Source organism: Abramis brama, assembly GCF_963993115.1.
Source record: "Abramis brama genome assembly, chromosome: 9".
Taxonomy (NCBI): Eukaryota; Metazoa; Chordata; class Actinopteri; order Cypriniformes; family Leuciscidae; genus Abramis; species Abramis brama.
The window spans coordinates 9,691,346-9,710,292 of NC_139971.1; the positions used below are offsets into that span (position 1 = coordinate 9,691,346).

An 18,947-nucleotide genomic window follows, 5' to 3' on the forward strand; every position below is an offset into this window, starting at 1 on the left:
GAGAAGAGGAGAGACCAGAAGACGGGACAAGAATAAAGAGTGTTTTCTTTGCCCATGTGGTGCTTGAGCGATTAAAAGCTTTAACGCTTGGACACTTAGTGGAAGTCAAAGGTCAAGGGGTCAAAAAATGTGTCTATCATAACGGAGCTCCAAATGAATTTCTTTTCCCAAGCGCATCTTTGATCCGTACAGAAGTGCACACATCAGCAGAACAGAGCTCTCGGAGGGGCCGGGAAACACCGTATGGATTAAGCGGTGTGTACAAGAGGAGCCCCAGTTTAATACAGCTCTGAAAGTCTAATCACAGCTTCACAGCGCCATATCATTTCCTCCGCCTGGATATTACTTCATGAAATAAAGAGGGGATATTTCCAGCACCCTGGAACATATTCATTGTCAATGACAGAAATTCCTTACTCGCTCTAATCATTATTCATAGAAACACCACAGGGAGTTACAGAGACATGCTACTATACCATAACAATTCCAATGCACGAAAAACACCAGGCTTGGGCAAAGAGAGCAAGAGAAACCTAATGCAAAACAGAAACAAAGGACATACAAAGGTCAGCCGTCTTAAATTTCTTTTCAATATACACAAGCGCAATGTGTTTTCTATTGAATGTCTTGGTTTGGTTTTCCATTCTTGCCCTCCGGTGTATGAGCCCGGACAGGCCCTGCGTGGAGAGAGAGTCGACTAGTCACGCAACCTGTTAAAGGGTTAGTTCACCCAAAAATGAAAATTCTGTCAGTCATTACTCACCCTTATGTTATTCCAACCCTGTAAGACTTTCGTTCATCTTCGGAACACAAATTAAGATATTATTGATGAAATCTGAGAGCTGTCTCACTCCTTCATAGGCTGCTAGGTAATCGATATCTGCCATCCCAGAAAAGTTAGTAAAGACATTGTTAAAATAGTCCAAGTGACTACAGTGGCTCAAGTTTATCAAGCGACGAGAATATTTTTTCTGCGCAAAATAAAAAACAAAAAGAACAACTTATTCAACTATTCATTTTCTTCAGTGTGGGCCTCTGAGTGAGTTCACGAAGTGTAACAGCGCATCGCTTCTGGGTTGTACGACAGAACGTAGGCTCACTATTGGCCAGCATCACACGCATCACACACATGACCAGCGTTGGATTACCTAGCAGCCTGTGAAGGAGTGAGCCAGCTCTCAGATTTCATCAGAAATATCTTAAATTGTGTTCCGAAGATGAACGAAAGTCTTACGGGGTTGGAACAACAGTAATTACTGACAGAATTTTCATTTTTGGGTGAACTAACCCTTTAATGTTTATCTGCTCCTTGGCTACTCTCATTACAGCCTCTCTCAGTGCGACGCAATCACGCACTCGCTGATGTTTTTGGCAGTGTTTCCCGGGATGCTGGCACGCCCCTGGTGTTGGCAGGTCGTTCCAGTAAGATTGCCTGCAGCAGATCCACCCAGTGCCCGCCCGCCAGAGTCCAGCTGCAGGAAACGTGACAGTGAAGGCCAAAAGAACAAAGCCGGTCAGTGACGTTCAGTGGTTTCAGTTAACCTTGCAAAATAGACGCTCCCCACTGGCTGCATTGGTGCAGCAGATGTGCTATGGTTAGTTGTATGCATCTTGATACAGGAGAGAATTATGTTGCTTAACTGAGGAGCATTTCAATCAATTTTAGCTTTAGTTTAACACAAACCCTGCAGATCTGCCTGAGGCCTGACACTGAGAAAGAAGATGAAGGAATAAATCAACAGAAGCTGTAAAATAAGGCTGGGAAGTATGATGGTATATACCACACAATGGCAGAAAAGTGCCAGCTGGTGGAGACTTTGCTATATCCAAGTGGCTATCAGCGCTCATAAGTGATTTATGTTTACATCCAACAGCAGTTAATAAAAATGGAACAACGTGACAATACAGAGTGGGATGTGTGCCAAACCTGTCCCAAACTTGTTTTAGATCTTTAATTTAAGTTTAAAACTTGTATTTAAAGGTATTTGTTAGGCACAACACAAAACAGTTTATTCATTTATGATTGCCAAGCAACATTGTCGTGTTTCTGTGTTAATAAATATAATATAAAACTGATTTGTGGTCACAGGTGTGTGTATATTGATAATTTTACATTACACTGTGATGATGTCAGAATGCTGTGTGTGAACGGTAATGTATAATGTTTGTTTTACCGTAGCATTGTGGCTCATCCAGTCAGAATTCAGAGTATGTACTATTAGATTAATGAAGTATCAGTTTACTAAGTAACTTAATCAAGTTGGACGTATGATTTGTTTTGAATAATCATATATTTTGGTTTGTGTCCACCCAAAAAAAAAGTTTCGTTAATAAATAAATAATCAAGTCAGGTGAAGTATCTATCTAATTAGCTGGATTATGCACAATATAGGCAACAATTCACAATATGTGTATTTAAAGGTGAACTAAGTAACTTTTTTACCTTAACCGAACAGCTTCGGAGTCATTGGAATAGTTATATGACTTTTTTCGGGTTGAATGGTGGTCTTCTCGCACCCCCCAAGCGCCTGTGAGCCGAAAAAAACACCCTTGCAACTTTGGGCCGGCGGGCCAAAGTATCGCGTGATATCAGGTCTCGCGATGTAACGAATTGCTTTACGCCAAAAAAATCTGCTAAAATTCTGTCATTATTGCGCTCCCTCACGCTGTTCGAACCCGAATGAAGAAGACGTTTTAAAGAAAGTCCCATCTGCTTTGATGTCGTTGATCTATAGCCTCTGGTATCTGAGAGTCGCCAATGAGTTTTTCGACAGTGTTGTCAAATATCTATTCTGAAGCTGTAGGGGGAGCTCTATAGAGAAACCTGCGAGCAAAAAGCGAGAATACAGCGAAGAATTCCCGAAACTGCATAGCCCTGCTTTAATTAGTAAATGCATTAATTAACATTAAAAATCAGCAATACATTTGTTCAAATATTTATTATTTTTTGTTAATGTTAAGTAATAAAAACACAATGTTCATGTTAGCTCATGTCCATTTAATAGTACTAAAATAATTATAATAGTATATTAGTAAATGTTGAAATTGACATTAACTAAGATAAATACATGCTTTAGAAGTATTTTCATTTACATTATGTAACTAATGTTAACAAATTTAAACCAAACTATTTATATATTTTACAAGAAAAAAAAAAAAAGCTATATTGTGATATCATTTAATATAACTACATGTATTGTGATAAGATATTGGTCATAACACACCCTCAAACTTTAAAATGATCTTGAACAACGGGCCATCGGATCTACTCTCACAACTCAACAGTTGAGATTAGAGCTATCCCACAGAAGAGCACTGAAATCATAAAGTTGTTTACAGTGGGATTACTGCTGAGGAGTCACAACTTGTTACTCCACATCTGTAAGACAGCTCAGGGCCCACCTGAGCAGCTCCACTCCCCACCCCCACTCTCCCAAAGCCCTATCCTGCAGGTGCGTGCAAGTGTGTGTGTTGAGGGAACAATAGCGAGCTCAGAGTCCGTTCAGTTCGGGCCAGTGAGGAGACCTCCATGCTTTAAAGGTTAAATCAGTTACTCAAGCCTGACCGAGACTGAACACAAGACAGCAGGACTGGCGTGGGCTTAGTGGACACAATGTGGCCAGCTGTTGTGACTGACTTTATTCACACACCCACATGAAAAGTGCTGAAACTGCTTCACGGTGAAGTTTCAGAAGAGGTAGATGTTATCTGGCGCTCTCTGAAAGAGGGTTGACAGGTTCAGCAGAGATAAGAGGCTGCACACTCTTGCAGTGTGTTTAACAGATATAAATCTCTCAAACTCACAGAATCATGAAGCACAAATTAACAAAAGCATGCATTAGGAGAACAACATATGTCATTATCTTCCATGGTCACACAGCAAGAAATGGAGAAGAGCAGAGAGTGTTGTAATAAAGAGTGAGTTGTAACACATTTAACCAATTAAAAATGAGCTACAGGGTGAAATCATTATCATATGATCAGCATCTTTCTGAGGTGACAGTAGTTGTAAGATTTACTTGATATATACATCCATACAAGCTATTCATCTGTGTTGTGTGACTACCGCATTATTTGTATTATTGTGGAGCCTTTCCATTGACATTCTAAGCAAATCACATTTTCTCTTGTTGGCCCTTAATCCTAACAGTCACATAATTTCAGCTAAATTAAGATGCTATTTAGGTTATTTATTAAGCTCTTTTCCTCGTGGGGACTGTTGGCTGCTTCACAAGATGTAGGCTAGGTAATTTCAGGTTTTACTGTCCTTGTTGGGACATGTGGTGCTCACATGGACAAAAACTCCTTATGTTTTTAGCTTGTGTTGTAGTTGTTAGCTTATGTTTAATGTATTTGTTAGACATTTGTTGTTAGCTGGTTTGAATTAAAATGTTTTCTAGTTGTTTACTGTTGTGAATTACCATGTAATGTAACGGGTGGATTGGGATGGTGGCATAACAATTGTTTTGAAAAAAATAACTTTGATGTCAGCATTTAAACGTATGTTTTCTATTAGTCTTGCAACCCACTCAAAAATGGTAGGCCTACTTTATATACAAATTTGAGACATTTAATGTGTTACCTCAGTCTCCCCTACTTCGTGTTTTGCACTCAACATTTGCCTCAGTATTTTGCAACCAGCAACATTCTGCGCGTAAACGGAATAAAACGAGATGGTTGTGTGTGTAAAAAAAAAAAAAAAACTTTCTTACAACTCATTCATTCGTTCGTTCGTTCGTTCATTCATTCATTCATTCAGTTGACGGCTGCCACTCACGTAAAAAAAAAACGCATTTCGCTTCATTTGTTATATCACCGCACATCTCGGATGTCACTCAACAGTTTGTCTATGACCGATATGAACAGCATCTTCAAAAAACTCTCGGTTCGGAAACGGACCTGAACTCCGCCACTGAAGAGAGCATATGAATCAAAGCGTTCAGGCTGGAGCCGAGCCGTGACGAATCTCTTGAGTTGCAGTAATGCATAAAGACAACAGTGGAGTGTTAGGTCGGTAATGGCTTCTGCTGGGAAATTGATTGTGTTAATGCAAGACCGTGGGCTCCAAAACCCACTTTACACAACAACAGCAACACTATCTCTCTCCCTCACTCTACCTCGAGTCATAGGCTATTCTACAGGCAATAGAGATATTATTATTGTTTTGTTGTTTAAAAGATCGCAGTTTGATTGACATAATGTAACTCCCAGGCAAAGGTTAGATGAATTTATGGCTGTAGATATTCCTTGTTGTACTTCTGTGTGAACTTCGATCCCTCATCATTACGGGACAAGAGGGATCTAAAGTGCATTATGGAGACACATCTGTCCCTTCCAATGTCAGAAATTAACTGGCATTGATTTAAAGAGGCATTTTTTATCTTTATGAGGGCTTTTTTCCTTCACATAAAGCGTGCCGCCTATTTGTTCCAAACATTTCAAATGATTTAACTAATTAAAACTGACACTAAATTGGCTGTAAATAGACAAATGTATATTTCACAATTCAATTTTAGGTAAAATCATGCGAATTCACAAGAGGAACATATTGCCCCCATATTTTAAATATCTACATGGGGCATTTTTGCCCTATGTCTGGGTTCATTTCTGACCCCTTTTATAGGTTAGTATGCAAGGAGAGAAACGATACAATTGAGGAAACAAATGCTTGAATTATCTTCTGTCTCCGCTTTGTGCGTTTTTCCACCATATTTAAATCCCGTTTTTTTTTTTTTTTTTTGCCATCTATATTTTCATTTTATGTTAATACGCAGGTAAAACACATGTTACAAGCACCATAGGAAAAAACAACAACACTGTTATCGAATAAAGGCACATATCAACAGGATGTGACAGTATTGATTTCTCTCATTGAATGCTAAATATAATCAGTTACTTTTATCTAAGCGCCTCCACCAGTCTCGAATGGTCCGTAAATACAGAAAAAAAAAAAAGTTTCGGTGCAGCAGTATTACACAATTTACTTCAACATTTGTGTGACAACAAAGTGTAAAAATGAGAACAGAAATCCTACCTGAACGTTCTCCAAACGAGCATGTAGATTACGATACTCTCTCCGCGTTATATTCCAAAGAGTTTTACGCTATTAAATCCAATACAATAAGACAGCATGTGTGTAGCTCGCTCCATAAAGCCAGAGGATCCCCATGTGTTTGTTTTATCCGAACCACGCAAAACAATTCCCAGAGCCCACGGGGCTCGTCCTGCTCGTCTTCTGGATAAAGCTTTGTGATCTTCAAAAGCTCACCGATCAAATAGCACCAAGACCCTCCCTCTCCTCTAGTCCCATCCCCCCGTCATTCACCAAACCAAACTAAACCAATACAACCCAAATAAAAAAAAACAACAACTAAGTAATTACCTCAAGAGATCTGCTCTTCAGAATGAACAACTTTAAGCGCGTGCGTCACTCCTCTTATAAACAATCCGAATCGGTGTGAACGGGTAACAGGGTGAATAAAAATAGCTCCAGTTCTATTTTTGCGCTGCACCTAGAGTACTTCTGATGTTTTGGAAAATATTTTTCTTGCCGCTTCTTTTCCTTCTCTCCATTTATACAGTCTCACACGCTCGTAACGTTGCATTTTCCTCAGTAAATAAACTCACCTCATCTGAATCCGTGTTTCTCTTTACGCGATTTGGATCGCAACAACTCTGAGTCAAGCTTGAAGTGTCTCTCTCCGTTCTGAGCGGGGAAAAACAAACTAATGCACGGCAAATGGTGTAACTCGATCTATCCGAGTCCATCCATCAGCAGAGCCAACCACAGCCTACCCTAGAAACTGATCCCTCCCCATTCCCTCTCGCTATCCCTCTCCCTCTCTCTTTCCCTCTACTCCCTCTATCCACTCCAGCGCTAGTAGATGTGGTTTTTGGCTGCTTTCCCTTGCTAGGCTGTTTTTTTTTTCTCTTGCCAGAGTGTGAGACCTTTATTGTCTGTATGTATTTATGTATATAAAGATATGTACAATATTTATTAATGCTTTTGCAATGTAAACACTTTTAACACAGCAATAAAGCGCCTTGGATGTCTTGTGTGTGTATATATATGTGAAAGGCCCTCACATCTTGGTGACCCTGAGGGGCCCCCCCTCTCTTCTCAATCCCTTCCCCCAGCAGTAAGCTGCTTGTTAAATCTTTTCCACAGAACTGTTTTGGGAAGGGAGGACAACGAACCACACTCCTTGGAACTGCTCTTTGCAAGGAAATCTTGACTTTCAGCTTGAGGCAAAAAAGAAAGGAGCGAATATAATTTATTTTGACACAGTGTCCCCATGCATTTTCACCGTCAACCTTTTAGAACCATTTTCAATAACATAAGGCGTGCATAGAAAACATTCTCTTACATTAAACACAGCCGTGATTAAAGTTTTCAAAGTTAATTATGTCTGCACAAATAGAATTCAATCTTGTGATATATATATTTCAAAATTGTTGGTTGATCAATTAAATATTAACATAAGCTGCTGTGTGAATTAGTTACAGATTCACTTTTACTGTGTTGTGTACGGGTGTGAACATTAACACGTACAAGCTGATAGTAAAACAAAGAACGTGGCAGAGTGTTACGATTTGGCAGCTGTGCAGAGACACTGCAGTCAACAGCATTTAGTATTGTGGTTCTTATAAGTGCACAACTGTTGCTGTGAAATGTTAATAGTCAATATTATCTCTCTGCTCTCAGCAATTGCTAATGGAGTAGATATAATGATTAGAACATTATATTACTGTGGAGAAGCAACTCAGAATGCCAACACATCCTTGCAGGTAACTTGACAGACACAGTGTATGTCACGGGTAGAGTGGCTGTAATCAAGCGCACAACAACGGGGATATTATGGAAGACTTTAATCCAGGAATAAACATGAAAGTGGGAGGGTGGGCGCCCTGGAGGCTAACTAGGAGAGGCATAGGTAGGACAGGATGCCTCCAGGGCGGTACCGGTGATACAGGGAGCATGGGAGGTGCTGGCAGTTCAGGGACCCACCAGGGCGGACCAGATTCTCAGGCGCGGTGACGGCCATCTTGGTCAAAGACTCAAGCGTGGCGGCGGCCATCTTGGCTGAAGTCTCTGGTTCGGGCGTGGCGGGGGCCATCTTGGCTGAAGTCTCTGGTTCGGGCGTGGCGGGGGCCATCTTGGCTGAAGTCTCTGGTTCGGGCGTGGTGGGGGCCATCTTGGCTGAAGTATCTGGTTCGGGCGTGGCGGCGGCCCCCGACGGGACGAGACTCTGGAAGGGCGGCGGCCCTCTTGGTCGAGGACCCACGGGCCAGAGCCGATGTGTGTGCTGCTGCCCACACACGCAAAACAGCCGTGGCGCCCATAATGAGCGCTGCATCCTCAGGTGAAGATGTTACAGGGAAATAGTAAATTGAAAAGTGAGAGTTTTACATCTTAAGACCTCCCAAATGATTTTTTCTTTATTGTTCAGAGGTTGCTCATTCAGAGTTCATGAGTCATAACTGAGATATCCAGTTTCCAAGTTTTAACTTTACCTTAGATGTTTCTCCTAAACTTGTTTTAGAGGAATAAAAATAGAAACAAATTGTTGTCAATTGTTATAAAAATGAATGTGGAGAGCAGCTCAGATCATTCAGTTTTAATCAAATTTGATGAGAAATATTTGAGTTTATATTGAGATCTTTGACTTGATTGCAAACTAGCATTTTGGCAAATCTGAGCACACTTTGGATATATATATATATATATATATATATATATAGCTTTCACAGTATTACTGCAGGTTCATGCTATAATCCAATGAGTCATCTATAAACCATGCACAAACAAAAAACAGCAAATCTTTCTTAAGCAGCAATGGCAAAATAAAATGCTTGAAGAGATTTAATCATTCTTCCTTGGGGGTCCAGATTGTGGCAGTGATAACACCTTCCCCTTCCCCCATACACTCACAATTATATACATGCATGCATAAACACACTCACACACTTGTGACACACACCTCTCCATTATCTCCCCCAGTACTGTTCATTAACATTTGAATGTTTAGCAAGAAGGCCGAACGACTTCTAAACTACTTGCTACTGGTCTGCCGTTGTCTTCTGTACTGTATGTTTGAGATTGACGGCAGAGGAGCAGAGGTGGGCACTCCAGGCCTCTTGAGTGCTCTGTGGGGGGTGTAGGGTGAAGGGTCAGCCTGTGGACCTCTGAAGCCCATCCACTCTCACTGCTCAGCCTGATTTAGTACAGTCCAGCCCCCACAGATGGCACAGAGAGACGCACACAGAGAGACAAGGCCGTGGAAGTGCAACACTTGTGTGACAAATGGAGCCCAGACCAGCATCATGCCACAGACACGCTCTTAATCGGGCGGTGTGTGTGTGTGTGTGTGTGTATATGTGTGTGTGAGAGAGAGGGACTGGAGCCTTTGAGTCCGACTGCTTGACACCCAGACTGCATAACTCGCTCTGTCATAATGTCATGCTGAATTTCTGTGTGATACTGTTTAGATAATTCATTTGGACAGTTTCATATTTTCAGGGGAAATGTCCATCAGTACACAAATGAAATACTCTGAAATTTTGAATGAACACATTACACATAGTTCTTTTGCAGAAAGGCTAGTTTTTTAATTTTTTTATTTCTTCTTTCTAATTGTAAAAGCCACAGTGACCCATGGCATACTCCGCACTTAATTTCATCATGGGAAATGCTTTTTTGTCAGGACCTGTTGATGAAATCGCGTGCTGAGAGGGCGTGTTATTTGCGTTGAAGATTATGATTCAGCGATTTAATGTTCATCGTTCTGAGAGAGTGAGAGACTAAACCAAGCTCGGACAAGCCCGACCCCTCCTGCTACTGAGACCAACTGCTCTGGCATGTAAATCCTCAAAACACTTCACACAGCTGAACACAATAAATGGTCCATAATTACACTCCTTCACAGACGACTTGTCCTGCTTTCTTTCTTTTTTTTCTTTGGATAGTCACTTCCTAGATAGCATTTAGAGAGCAGATGTGATAACTTCATAATTTATTTAAATACGCAGTTTTGTCAGTGCCATGTTTAGAGACTGAACAAAGTGATTGACATTACTGTTATTAAGATAGATAGATAGATAGATAGATAGATAGATAGATAGATAGATAGATAGATAGATAGATAGATAGATAGATAGATAGATAGATAGATAGATAGATAGATAGATAGATAGATAGATAGATAGATAGTATTAGAAAATAGATGGATGGACAGACAGAAAGACGATAGATAGATAGATAGATAGATAGATAGATAGATAGATAGATAGACAGACAGACAGACAGACAGACAGACAGACAGACAGACAGACAGATAGATAGATAGATAGATAGATAGATAGATAGATAGATAGATAGATAGATAGATAGATAGATAGATAGATAGTATTAGAAAATAGATGGATGGACAGACAGAAAGACGATAGATAGATAGATAGATAGATAGATAGATAGATAGATAGATAGATAGATAGATAGATAGATAGATAGATAGATAGATAGATAGTATTAGAAAATAGATGGATGGACAGACAGAAAGACGATAGATAGATAGATAGATAGATAGATAGATAGATAGATAGATAGATAGATAGATAGATAGATAGATAGATAGATAGATAGATAGATAGATAGATAGATAGATAGATAGATAGATATTAGATAATAGATGGATGGACGATAGATAGATAGATAGATAGATAGATAGATAGATAGATAGATAGATAGATAGATAGATAGATAGATAGATAGATAGATAGATAGATCTCAGTGGGAGGTCCAGTGTTGGCAGCAACATTAACTTTACAACAAGAATATTGGCCATTGAAAGTAAGGATGTTCTAAAGAGCGTTCACTTTCTGAACACACATTGGTATAAACTGTCATGGTTCTGGGTCAATGTGCTGTAACTGCGGTCAACAACCCTCTGAAAGTGCCCTGTCCTTGAAGACACAGCCCTGTGCACATCCTCCATCTCAAACATTACAAACATCCCAGTTTGTTTCTTCAGTTTCTACTCTTACTACTACTGAAACAGTCCTTGTTCTTATATCCCAACAGGAAACTGAAGACAGGATGTGTGTATGGTTTAAGACTACGCCACAAGAACTGAAGATTTTTGTTGACACTTACATTAATTATGAATGTACTGAGCTATCACCGTGGCTCAGATAGACATAATCATATTCATAGTCTCCGCTGTAGGTAATTTCCAGAGGGATATGTCAGCGTCCGTGCGAACCAACAGATTGAAGACAGGAAATGACATTCAAGCTCATTATTTATTGACTCATTGCCATGAAATTTACATGCAAAATAAATTTATTTTTATTTTTTTTAGAGAGAGATTCAAGGATCTCATTCGCCTGGAAAATGTCATATATTCTCTCTCATTCTGTCTGTTTTTTAGACTCAGCACTCACCTTAGCTGCTCTTATCTGGTCCTGATAACAGCCGTCTGTGCTGAGGATATTCTCAGCACTCATAACCTGTTGTTTGCTGAGGGACGTGTGTCTGTTGTTTCTTCAGATCAGAGACTGAAACTAATTAGACATTAAGCTATTAATCCACATCAGTACGCTGTTCCTGACTGACATTCATAATGTCGCTCTTATTACCCGCTCTCAGTATCAGATCTCAACTTCAATTGTCAAGTCATAAAGGTGTTTTTTTTATGTTGCAGGTTCAAAAGGTAATGTTTGAGCTCAGCATGATAAGAAGGTCTGAATATCGCACGTGTCTGATTTTATAATGTTTGACATTCTTTTACAAAATCTGTGTTTCCTAAAAAGCTGGCATGTTGTGTTAAAATGTTCCATGTGGTTATTACAGTTTTCACAACTACTAAGATGCATTTCTTGAAACCTTCACCCATTGCCTCACAATAAACACAAATCTTCATTCACCAAACCCTTGTCTCTTCTGGCAAAATCAAACATTCCGCTCAAAACCATTTCACCTGTTCTCAAAATCAAATAATCCTTTCACATCATTCACACAGCCAGTCTCTACAAATAATTTTTTGGGTCCAGCCTGAGGACTTTACAGGCAATGTTGTCTCTTGCCAGGCAAAGGAAAAAACGCTCTGGTGTGTTAGATCCAGCCTTGACAACACTCCACACCTTGCTCTTCCTCGTCCTCATCCACTTCCATCCATTGTTGGTATCAACATTCAGTGCACCGTGTCACCTGTGCTGGCTTAAATTTTGTACAGTTGGTTTGATCACATCATTAACAAACAAGTGTGAACAAGTTTGAGACGTTCTGCGTAAACAATGATGACAACTGTTGTAGATGCGTTTAACTTTTGCCACTGCCAGTGCATCACAGTGCAAAACGTGTTTTAATGAGTTAGAATGTGTTTAGAGTTTTGCAAAAAGAGTGCATGAAGATGGCAAATGGTGTCTAACTGCCTGAACTTGTTTAATGTTTTGCAGAAATAGTGATTTATTCAACAAATGGATTCAGAGAATGGGGTTTAGTGTCTTCCGCTGGCAAAATGGGTTCTTGTGGGCTCAATAAAACTTGGCTGTCTATGCAGTAGAAAGGCGAAACATTTTTGAAATTGGTGCTACCAGACAAGAGAAAACAGAGAAATAAGGCTGATGTCTTCCAGTTTGTCAAAAAGGTACGAAAACTTCAACACCCATAATGCACTGGGTATGCTGCCATCCACGCCTACTTCCACCAATCTTCTATGGATATGCGTACAAGGGTCAAATATCGCCTTGCTTTAGGTGGAAATACTACTTTGCAAACTTTTAGTTATAATGGTGTCAAATTGTATTGTTCCCTGGTGCAAGAATTCAATGAGTAACGTTTAGGTTTCCAGTGAAGGATCCAGTGCATTGTAAAGGCTGCAAAGAATCATAAATACGAAAATAATGCCTTGATGTACAATCTGAAAAACCTCTATGTTTGGATCCACCATTTCAAACTGGATGACCACGAAAGCAGTGTTTTAGGCCAAATGGAGAGGGAAAACTGAAAGAACGACATGGAGAACGAGTAAACATTGTTCATTTACATATACTACCGACATTGTAACAGCGAACTTACACTTTAAGTCACTTCTCTGCACACATGTATAGACTTTATGTAGCCCCGCCCCTTTTTTAGCGTCTTCTGTCTTCCAGTTTGCATTTCCACAACATGAAGGTAAGAACGTACAGATTTATGAATGAACCATTCATTTTAAAATCTTCCCCATCTTCTGACATTTGTAATGACATCCGCTTCATGCCTACAATGCTCAAGATAACTTTTGTGAACTCTACAAGAGGTAAATCCACTTCACCAGTTAATTTCACTATACTGAGCTACCACAAAAACAAAAGTTCAAAGACAAAAGTCTATAAAGATGGCTCCGCACTTGTTTCTCAGGCTTATAAAGTCTATAGACTTGAAGGCATAGTTTAACCTAAATTAAAATTCTGTCATCATTGACTCACCCTCATCTAGTTCCACATTTGTGACCTTTTACTTTCATTGAATGGACAAAAAAGTTAAAAATATCTTCCTTTGCATTCCCAGATGAAAGGAAGCATTCTTTTTTTTTTTTTTTTTTTTTGGGTGAACTATCCCTTTAAACTGAGCAAAATGAAATGCACACAAGCAGTACAACCTGTCTTTTTAACTAACCACATGCAGTTTTTATTCCAATACATTGTCATTCATTTCAGGTTAAACATGCTTTTCAGTGCAAATTTGGCTTATTATTGATATTGCCACATTCATGAAACTCTAGTGTGTTCTTTTGTGACCTTAGTCACACAAGGCTATTTGGCCTGCATAATTAATTACATAATTATATTAGATTTTATGTATAGTTCATGTACATTTTTATTGATCATTATGTGGTTACTCTGCTAGGACAAAAGTTCACTCAAAAATGAGAATTCTGTCATAATTTATTCACCTTTGTTTAATTTCAAACTTGTACGCATATATTTCTTAAAAAAAACAAAAAACATTGTTTTGAAATATGTAACCAACCAATTTTGGAGACCATCCCTTGTGAAAATAAATACTAAAATATATTTTAAATACATTTATTGTATGACAAGTATGCTACACATACATTCACATATTTATGTACATAATATAAATACCCTGCAACTGTACTTTTGGTATACTAATTTGGTATACTTAAAATCTGCTAAATTGAAACTGTAACAAATGCACTTCGGAAATATCCGTAAATAGTGCTGAGGTTCAACTAAAGATATATTGGAGTATATTTGACTGTGCTAAAGTGGAACTATTGCAAGTATACTTTAGATACACTTTATATATTTTGAATCTAAGACTGATATTATACAGAGATCAAACTATCCTTACTAATAGTGATATTAAAACACATTTTAGGCTTAATATTAATAAACGTGCATTGTGCAAAAAAATTAATCCAAATAAAGTTTAATTATAATATTTATATCATTAAGTTTCAAGCAATATGTCAGTAAATATGTTAATGGATTTGTAGTATACTTAGTGTGAAATAAATGTATTTTAAATACATTTTGGTATAGATTTTTTTTTTTTTTATGGACAAAAACAATGAGGCATTCTTCTTATTTCATGTTTCAGAGAAGAAAGTAAGTTATACAGTTTTGGAATTACATGAATGTGAGTAAATTATGAAATCATTTTTTATTTTTGGGGTGAACGGTCCCTTTAAGGGGAGGTGACTTCATTGTCTAAAAACTGCCATGGCTTTTCAAAATGTATTGCAATGATATTTACTTTATATTATATTTATTTACTTTTTTTTGGGGGGGGGGGGGTATCTCATTCATATGTTGTGTCAACATAGAGATGCTTCTGCAAGTTTGTGTTGTGAGAGGAAGTATGTGGAGCAGGAAATGGGGGAATGTTTTGTGTGTTATGCCGTCAAGAGTGTGTGCCTGCCTGTGTTAATTTACTGTAGATGAGTGGCCATATTTTATTTGCCCTGCCTGTAAACAAGCTGCAACCAGCCTTGTTTCCTTTAGTCTCATCAACACACACACACACACACACACACACACACACGGTTTCACTATCTTTGTGGGGACTCTCCATAGGCGTAATGGTTTTTATACAATATAAACTGTATAATCTATCCACTTACACTAACCCCTAAACCTACCAATCATAGACAACTTTCTGCATTTTTACATTTTCAAAAAATAAAATAATAATTTAGTATGTTTATTAATCTATATTCCTAGGGGACCGCTATTTTCATTGGGGACCCCACAGTGTAGGTGATCTCAGGTTTTACTATCCTAGTGGACACACACACACACACACACACACACACACACACACACACACACACACACACACACACACACACACACACACACACACACACACACACACACACACACACACACACACACACACACACACACACACACACACACACACACACACACACACACACGCGCGGCGCGCTGTTTTGTACACCAGATCTGCTCCAATCTGCAACAAGCCCCAACAAGCTTTCTCAACACCAGTTGATGCAGCTAAAGTCTGTTAGGGTGTGTGACAGTGTTTACCCATATGCGTCTTGTGCATGTGTTGTCTGTTTATATGAGTGTGAGTACATCACGGTTGATATATACCATAATTTGAGCTGGACTGAATTTGACCCTCACTCATACAGTGTGTAATGTGAGAGCCAAAAAAGGAAATTAAAACAAAAACTCTTTTGTAGGAAATTTCAAAGGAATTCTGTCATAATTTACTCAACTGTAGATGTTTGGCATGATAGCCACACTGCTCTTTTTCATATAACAAAAGTAGACATTGACCATGAAGTGACCCAGGACAGAAAACATATATATATATTTTTTTAAATACATACAAATAGATTTATATTGTACAAAGTATGCTTAAAAAAAATACATTTTGCATTTACTCAAAATATTTTAAAGACTGATATGTATTTTCTTGCCCCTTACAACACAAATACATTTTGTAATATGTTTTTGTATTTGAAGGTTTAAACTAAATACATTTCTAAAAATATATTTCCTTAATATGTGTTCTTACAACACATTTACCATATATTTTGGCCAGAAAAAAATCTGTGTGGGGGTCTGCCAATTTCCAACAAGACGGAAAAAAAAAATCACCATAGGATTGATGGTTGACTGATGTATAATTTTTGCATTTATTTCTCAGTTTTTGTTCTGTTCTTCACATAAAGCTATTGTATGACTTTGGAAGATTTAGAATATAGTGCGTGAGTCAAATGGACTACGTAAATACCTTTACAGGGCTTTTTGGAGCTTGACAGCCAATGGTCATATGCTACTTTTGTTGTATGGGGAAAACAAGCATTTGTATTCCACAGAAGGAACACATTTGGAATGACATGAAGGTCAATAAATCACAACAGCATTTTCATTGAACTGCTCCTTTAAGAGTTGGAGATGGCAACAGGGGGCTTCCTGATAGACTCATCCGAAGGTTTGTACGTCCTCTGGAGGGCGGAAACAGTAACATATGCCACACATTTGCTGTGTGTATGTGTGAGATTAGACCTTTGTTTTAGTAGCCTGTTTGGTAATGATGAGCTATAAACCCCGATTGGAGAGAGAATTGCCTTTAAAGGACTGAATACATCTTTGTTAAACAGAGGTTTGTGGACAGCTCGGACTTCACATACTATGTAATAGGATTTTAATAACAAGTTTCCTGCAAGGTCATAAATCACTTCGAGTATGGGTGCAATATGCGATAAAGAGAGAGGCCGGATTTTCAAGGTTAATTTTTTAAAAACACCTCTCTGTTTGCTCTGGTGTGACAGTGTGGACAAATCTTGAGGTGAAGAAATTATTAACATAATGAAGGAAGCAAAGAAATAACATGGAAACAGAACAGAATCATTAAAGAAACATTCTCAGAGGTGAAAGAGCTCATAATAGCGCCTCTCTGTCGCCTCAATGGCTGCGTCCTGCATGTTAAAGGCGGCGCTGCTCGGAGACGTGCTCTTTTGTCTTGACTTTGCTTTTGTAAATGAGGTAATGTTGAAGTGGGGATTTGTGAGGGGATTTGGGGCGATCTGGGCGGTGGGACGCCTGTGAGGGCATAGCTGAAGGGAAGTGATGAATATTAAACTGCCGAATGAATGAAAGAATGAGACAAGAAGATGTTCCAGGGGTCATTTTACCTCCCGTAGCATTGTCAGTGTGTCATCTGCCTCTTTTACTCACATTTCCTTTTGCACAGAAACAAAACGACGAGAAAGTCACCGACTTGAATTCGCATCAATGCATTATTGCCGTTTTCTGAGGAATGTATCACGGTTATTGCTCATTATGTGGAACAAAGATTAATATTTAAAGTCAGTAGCGGCTCCTGATCATATATTTAGGTAAGGCAGATTCTGGGACTTAGCGCTAGTTTATGATAAACAATGTGTAAGCTTTATATCGTAATCGCTGAACACATACACACACTTTTGGCAGAGGTCTATCATCCTTCCGTTATTCTGACTGAGAGTGGCGCTCTAATGTTGATTGCAAGCACGCATAGAAAGCTATCTTATGCTTTAATGTAGTAATTATTGCTTCCAAATGTTGTTTTTGGGGCTACACAACACCGTTTTCAACTAAAAACGTGAAACTTTGTATGCGTTTTGACCGTTCGTTTACACAACAACGGTGTTTTGGGTGCCTGAAAACGCAAATTTTTCAGAACGAAAACGGGTTTCAAAGTGCCAGTTTTTGAAAACGGTCTCAAAAAACGTGTTCAGTCTATATGTTTCATCGCCATCTAATGGCCTGGCAGCAGAATACAGCATTTTAAGTCATTTTCGCGGAGCCTTGTGAATGGGGATAGTTTTGACAATGGTGTCCTCTGTACGCGGAAAACTCAAAGGAAAAACGTCTCCGTTTTAAGCATATCGTTGTCGTGTAAACATTCCCTTAGAATGTTACAAGTTGTCGAGGAATTCCGGTGAGGAAAAGAAAGATCATTAATAGATCATTTCTATTCTCAGAAACAAACATAAAACAAAAACAACAGAACTATATAAAGGCTATTCGTATTAGCATGTTTAAACTTTCATTAATTTGATACGAAGAACAGACATGCCAACTACTGACCTGATGCAGACTAATATACACATCGCTGAAGTAGACTGATATCTGATGTCTTGGTCTGGAGCGAGGTTTACCTAAGGTAACATGAACATAAGCAGGGCAATCTTAAATCTGCCCCAATGGCTCTCAAATAGAGCGTGCTGCAGTTCCATTCTTCACCACAGATTTACATCATAGACTGTAAAACAAGACTTGCATTGGAAAATTGTGGGGAGCTGTAGAGCCGGGGAAGATTCAAGCCCATGCTGCCCTGCTTAGTATCATAATGCACGCCTGCCGAAGTCACATGTTAAATTTGAATATATCCTTCTCACTTTGCGACTTAAAATAGTCTAGAAAATCCGAAAATATTTGTTACAAAATGCTGAATACATTTACAATTTATTATTGATTCAGTTTATAGAGAGGTCTATGTTTTGGATGAATATTTTGGAGCTTAAAAGTTACGTTTTTTTTCAGATCTGTAACTAATCTTTGTGCTATGAACATGATTAAAACCTCAAATTGGGTGGCTTGGTAATAAGGTGTGCTGTTACTTTTTACCCTTTCTTTTCTGCGATCAAACTGATCAAACTTTGCATCTGGTTGACGATAAAGACAGAAACATCCTGAAGATTTATTTTAAAGGACAGGCCAAAGGAAATGTACAGCCTTTCCTTCTGACTGACTCGAGAGCATTTCATTTTGTGCCAGTGTCTGTAAGTCACTCGCATGTGCTGAATAGTTTGTGAATCCATAAGGCTGCCGTTGAGATAGGGACAGTTTAGATAAATACATGTATTTTCACTTCTTGTGTCTCAGCGGCCTGACTGACTGGAGCAAGTGGGCCA

At 38.8% G+C, this 18,947-nt stretch overlaps 1 protein-coding gene across 11 annotated transcripts in view; it reads right to left on the reverse strand.

Annotated features, from left to right (window-relative positions):
* The window catches only part of sema6d (semaphorin 6D), a 131,771-nt gene that overhangs the window by 14,931 nt on the left and 97,893 nt on the right, over positions 1-18,947 (reverse strand). For 6 of the 11 annotated variants that reach the window (XM_084124997.1, XM_084125005.1, XM_084125004.1 and 3 more), the window contains exon 1: positions 6,628-6,757. The exons of 2 other annotated variants lie outside the window; for them this stretch is intronic. The gene's annotated coding sequence lies outside the window, so the exon portion shown is untranslated. Of the gene's footprint in view, positions 1-6,034; positions 6,338-6,382; positions 6,436-6,627; positions 6,758-18,947 lie in introns of those variants that run through there. 3 more of the 11 variants (XM_084125000.1, XM_084125003.1, XM_084124999.1) reach the window with 3 other exon arrangements.